Raw genomic sequence first — 6000 nt, 5'->3', positions numbered from 1 at the left:
TCAGATTACCTGTATGTAGCAGAAATGCTCACTTGCTATGAGCGCCAACCACCGGGCGGTGCTAATAGCAATCTGGCTATGACAACCATAGAGGTCTGCTGGAGACCTCTGGTTGTCATGCCAACCCATCGGTGATCCACGATCACGTGTCAGGGTCACTGATAGGCAGGATTTCCGGCGCGCTTCCTGGAAGCGCGAGTTAAATGTCACTGTTATAGATTGACAGCGGCATTTAACTACTTAACAGCAACGGGTGGAACGCGATTCCACCCACAGCTGTTGCGGGTACATGTCAGCTGTATATATCAGCTGACATGTGTCCTGAAAAGTGCGGGCTCCGGCGCTTAGCCTGCACCTTTCAGGATACATGTCAACTGATATATACAGGGGGAGTCCAACATCAGGGTACTAATACGCCTGATGTCGGAAAAAGGAAAATGACCCTTATCCTGGGCCCCTTCCAATAATAATGTCCGTTATACTAGACCGCTTCCTGATAATTCCCCCACACTGAGCCCTTTCCTGGTATAATGTATCCCATCCAGAGCCTTTTTCTGATGTAATATCTTCCCTCCTGATCCCCTTCCTGTAATAATTTCCCCCCATGCTGGGCTCCTTCTATCCTAGATCTCTTCCTGGTATAATATCCCCCATCATGAGCTTCTTTGAGAAATAATGTCCCTCATCCTTGGACCCTTCCTGGTATTATGTTCCCCATCCTGGGCCCCTTCCAGTAATAATGCTCCCATACTGGGCCTCTTCCACTAATAATATTGTCCATCCTGGGCCCCTTCTAGTGTATTGTTCCCCATCTTGATCCCCTTCCAGGTATAATGATCCCCATCCTGGGCCCCTTCTAGTAATAATGTCCCCCATTCTGGGCTCCTTTCTGTAATAATGTCCCTCAACCTGGGCCCCTTCTTGTAATGTCATCTGTTTTGCAGATTTTCTCCAACACATTGGCAAAAAAATAAAGATTCTTCTTACCTTATCCCACTTCCACTATGTGTGGTGTCCTCTTCCATAGTTGGCTCAGAGGCCAACAGCTGACAATGTAAAGCTTTGTTGGTCTTCTTGTAGCCTTCACCTTTCTTGTGTAAAGAAATTTATTTTTCTCAGGCCCTGTGACATTTCTTTTCCATGTGGTGCTATTGCCAACAGCAAGAAATGGGAAGGGGTTTTCTTTGTTACGTAACTCTTTTTTTACAGTCAACTGTCTGCTGGACATCTGTTTAATGAATAATTAGACTTACCTGTGGTTGATTTCTTGGTAATTAGAATTATGTAGTCTAAACTTTAATTTTGCTCCTGTCACAAGGGTGTCACGTCCCCTTGGAAGCCCTGGAGTTACAGTAAATGGTCATGTTGGGTAATGAATGGCAGGCCTTCTTTAGAGATGGTGTGATTTGTGTCCCATATTAAATGGGTTTAATTTTCTCTGGTGCTGAAGAGGTTAATGACCCTTTCTATGCTGGTCAAAAATATGCAGCTCCATTTCAACTGCTTCTGATCTTGTCATTACCTCTTCCTATAAAAACTGGTCAGACCTTCTTGTCCCTACTGGTGAAAAATTTGTCTTCTTGTGCTGTGTGCTAATGCTAAGCGGTTGGAGTAGAGTTGTTGTAGTAGTGTTCTGTGTTTTGTTGTAGCACGTGTGTGTTTATCTCCTGGGCCCTGTTCCCATTTAATTTATTCCTCCCTGTGCCCATCCTTTTCCTTATTGTTGACTAGTGCTTTCGTATAATAGAGGTTTTCTGTTATCCCTGTTTTGTCTTTGTGTCTTGTCTACCTTACATTTCTCTCCTATGCCTCATGGGGTCGGGGAAGAGACAGATCAGGGTTTACTAGGAGCATAGTAAGGCCGGAGACTCAGGCCTCACTGGCTTCAAGAGTACTCCTGGGGCCAGTAGGTAGTTAGAGTCCCAGTTACAGGGTCCAGTTTGAGGCCTTCCTTGCTTACCGAAGACCGTCACAGCATGACAGCTCCTAAGACTTTAATTGGGGTGTACTTATTTTTTAAAAATAGACTTGAATTAATTTGTTCATGAATTACTTTTTTGGGGTGTGCAGAGTAACAAATCTTGTCTACAATCTGTGTCCCACATTTAGGAGAGTATTTTGAAGTATGATACCTTATAGAAAATGTTAATTCTGAAAGGAAACTAAAGGTCTTCTGAGAAATTTGTTGGAGTGTACTAATTTATGCTGAACACTGTACTTTACTATGACAGTATTTTAAGGGTCCGATGCCATCAGGTTTTTTTCTTTTTGGCAGTAATATATTCATTTAAAAAAAAAATTGGGATCAGTTTTAATGTTGTTTTCCTTTTTTCTTTTTCACATTTCTTATTCAGATCTTTATACTCCTGGAATGGTATTTCTTGTTTTTGTCTTATACTTTGTGCTGCCCTTTTAAACCACAATGGTTTCTTTTGATTCCTGGAAATTTTATTACCAGAGGGTATAAGCGTTCTACAAGATTCTAGTAATATATCTTTAAATTCACCCCATTTAAGTTCACTATTCCCAGTTACCAGGACACGATCCCAGTCTACAAGAGAAAGCTCTTCCCCAAATTGAGTGAATTTAGCTTTCCGACATTCCCAGGTGTTTGTATGTGTAATGCTTTGTAGAAAATTACACTGAAATACATCATATTTTGGTTGATGCTGCCCAAGTGATTATGAACATGTAGGTCTGATATTGTGTCTGGTCTTTTAGCCTGTCTTTTTACCGTTACTGTAAAAAACCATTGTTTTCAATGTCTGTCCTGAGGTGGCCACATGGTGGTAGTCTTTCTCCATACAAGGACAATCACTTCCTATATTGAGCCATGCATTCATCATAGTGTTCTGCAGTGCACCACCAGCTGGGTGGTAAGTGGGTAAAAAATGGCCAGATCCTCGCCTATTTATATAGGGAGATCTTATATCCCTGACATGGACATTGAAACAACAGGTAGATGAATGTCATGCTGAATTCAGAGGTCCTAAGAGTGACTCGAGGTTACGTAGTATGTAAGTATGCTTTTTTGCATAAGTGGAAAAGGCATGAATGTGAAGGCACGTGATATTTAGGGATGGTATATTGCACTTCGGCATACGTTTGTAAAGTTATACTGCCCCTAGGTGGATAATAGGCGTATCGGCCTAGTGCTGACAGCCAGCAAGGTTACCTGTGTAAAAGTGGGATGCTGTTTGAGCTGCTGGCTGATATGGGAATGTGCTCACTGTGCCTGTTGCATTGCTAAATTATTTTCTTTACTTCAGCTACAATATTTATCAGTATTAGCTTTATTCCTCACATTTTCTTATGGCTGCAGTAATTTTTCATTATCATTCAGTAAATTAAAGAATAGAGAAATGTGTATAGAAGTTGAACTACTGAGGTAATAAATAGCTTGCATGTCTATTCTATTATGCTGCAAATTGGGGTTGGGTAAGGAAGATGCTGACAGCTGGTTATCATACTAAGTAACTGTATCTATAGGTATCATTTAAGAGCTAAGTGTCTGTAGGGATATTGCAGAGGTTCATCTAACTGGTATAATATGTTCAAGAGGTTGTGCCATTTATCACTAGTATATGATATTTGGAGGTCTGACAGCTAGGACCTCAGCGATTCTGAGTACGGGATAATAAATAATAATAGTTATTGTATTTCTATAACGCCGATATATTCGGCAGCACTTTACAATTAAGAGGAGACACGTACATACTGTAAAAACATTGCAAAGTAACACATAGATCAACAGTTACAGGAGTATTGAGGGTCCTGCTCACAAGCTACAATCTACAAGTAAATACGGGGCACACAATAGGTAGACAGTGCTTGTCATGTATGGTCCGGCCATCATTATAATAAAGGGTTATCAAATAAAGCTGCATGATCCGGTCACCATCCAGGATCTGTCTACGTGCAGTTACCAAGTGCTATTGGGTGCATGGAGGATGTGGAGAAAGATGAGTAGGAAGGAGCAGGTTATGAAAAACATTTAGAAAGAGGGAAGAGGGAAGAGTTAGGTTAGTGAATTGCGGTGACGGGCCTGTCAAAAGAGTTTGTGTTTTTAAAGCACGCTTAAAAACATGCGGGCTAGATATTAGTCAGATCATTTGGGGTAGTGCATTCCAGAAAACTGACGCAGCATGAGAGAAGTCTTGGAGACGGAGGTGCAAGGTTCGGATTATGGAGGATGTTAGTCTTAGATCAGTTGCAGAATGGAGAGCATGGTAGGGTTATAGAGGTGATGGAGGAGATGTAGGGTGGTGCAGAACTGTGGAAAGTTTTGTAGGTGATAGAGATAAGTTTGTATTATACTGTGTATTGAATTGGCAACCAGTGTAATGACTGGCACAGGGTGGAGGCATCGGTGTAGTGGCTTAACAGAAATACGACCGAGGCTGCCGCACTCAGGACAGATTGGAGTGGAGAAAGTATGGTTAGCGGGAGACAGATTAGTAAAGATCACCCACCAAGAGGAAGCCCACTCAAAACGCACTTTGGGGTATTAGGACTCATGCCAAGACACACTAATTTCATGGGTAATGAACATACTATTTGCTATTCATGCATATGGCTGTTTATCTTTAACCCTGTCTGATCCTCACTTGGTGACCTCACACAGTGAAGCTCAACCTGCGCTCTTATACTTGGATTGACTGACATATTGTTATTATCAGGTTTGGTCACTCTCTATATGTGGGGGCCATCCAGTGAGTCTAAATATTTAACATACTACTTTTGACCATGGTCATGTTTTTACATTTTTTCTGCCTGGACCCTTGTGTTACAATTATTTATACTTTGTAGTCCTTTATGTGGTCTTATACTTAGGTATCCTCCACATCAACCTGTCACTAACGTATCTACTATTTTTAGTTGACCGATTTGATATTTGCTATGCATTAACCCCTTCATGACTGGTGATATTTTCGTTTTTTAGCTTTTGTTTTTTGTTCCCCTTCTTCCCAGAGTCAAAACATTTTTATTTTTGGTCAAAATGGCCATTTGTGGGCTTGTTTTCTTGCGAGACAAGTTGTACTTTTGAACAACACCATTAGTTTTACCATATCTTGTACAGGAAAACAGTAAAAAAAATTCCAAGTGCGGCAAAATTGGAAAAAAAAGTGCAATTTCACTAAATGCTAAAACTGACCTGCCATTATTATTCTCCAGGTCATTAAGAGTTCATAGATACCCAACATGTCTAGGTTCTTTTTTATTTAAGTGGTGAAAAAAAAATCCAAACTTTGGTAAAAAAAAAAAAAAAAAAAAAGTCGCCATTTTCCAACCCCTGTAGCGTCTCCATTTTTCTTGATTTGGGGCTGGATGAGGGCTTATTTTGTGCGCACCAAGCTATTGTATTTGTTGATACAATTTTTGTGAAGATACGATCTTTTGATCGTCCGTCATTGCATTTTATTGCAATGTAGCGGTGCCAAAAAACGTAATTCGAGCGAGTTTTTTTTCCTCGTTACGCCATTTGCCATTTGGGTTAATTCTTTTTTTTTATTGGTAGATCGGGCGATTCTGAACGCGGTGATACCAATTTGTGTATGTTTGATTTTTTTACTATTTTATTTTGAATGGGGAGAAAGGGGGGTGATTTGAACTTTTATATTTTTTTTATTTTTTAATATTTTTAAAAACATTTATTTTACTTTTTTGCATGCTTCATGGGAGACTTCCATGGGAGACTACAAGCTGAAGTTTTCTGATCAGCTCTGCTACATACAGGTTATGATCAGATTGCCTGTATGTAGCAGAATTACTCACTTGCTATGAGCGCCGAACAACGGGCAGCGCTCATAGCAATCCGGCTATGACAATAGAGATCTGCTGGAGACCTCTAGTTGTCATGCCAACCCATCAGTGACCCGCGATCACGTGACGGGGTCACCCGAAGCGCGAGTTAAATGCCGCTGTCAGAGTGACAGCGGCATTAAACAGGTTAACAGCCGCAGGTGGATTGCAATTCCACCTGTGGCTGTTAGAGGCACA

The 6000-nt window shown here is 40.9% G+C and overlaps 1 protein-coding gene across 4 annotated transcripts in view; it reads left to right on the top strand.

Moving 5' to 3' along the window:
• Positions 1–2855: 2855 nt before the first annotated feature.
• The window catches only part of LOC143764740 (germ cell-specific gene 1-like protein), a 156519-nt gene continuing 153374 nt past the window's right edge, over positions 2856–6000 (top strand). For all 4 annotated transcript variants that reach the window (XM_077250652.1, XM_077250649.1, XM_077250651.1 and 1 more), the window contains exon 1: positions 2856–3017. The gene's annotated coding sequence lies outside the window, so the exon portion shown is untranslated. The remainder of the gene's footprint in view (positions 3018–6000) is intronic.

The sequence above is a fragment of the Ranitomeya variabilis genome, chromosome 4 (assembly GCF_051348905.1).
Source record: "Ranitomeya variabilis isolate aRanVar5 chromosome 4, aRanVar5.hap1, whole genome shotgun sequence".
Taxonomy (NCBI): domain Eukaryota; kingdom Metazoa; phylum Chordata; class Amphibia; order Anura; family Dendrobatidae; genus Ranitomeya; species Ranitomeya variabilis.
The sequence above is the reverse complement of the archived record's forward strand: the minus strand, read 5'-3'. Positions and strand labels throughout refer to the sequence as shown.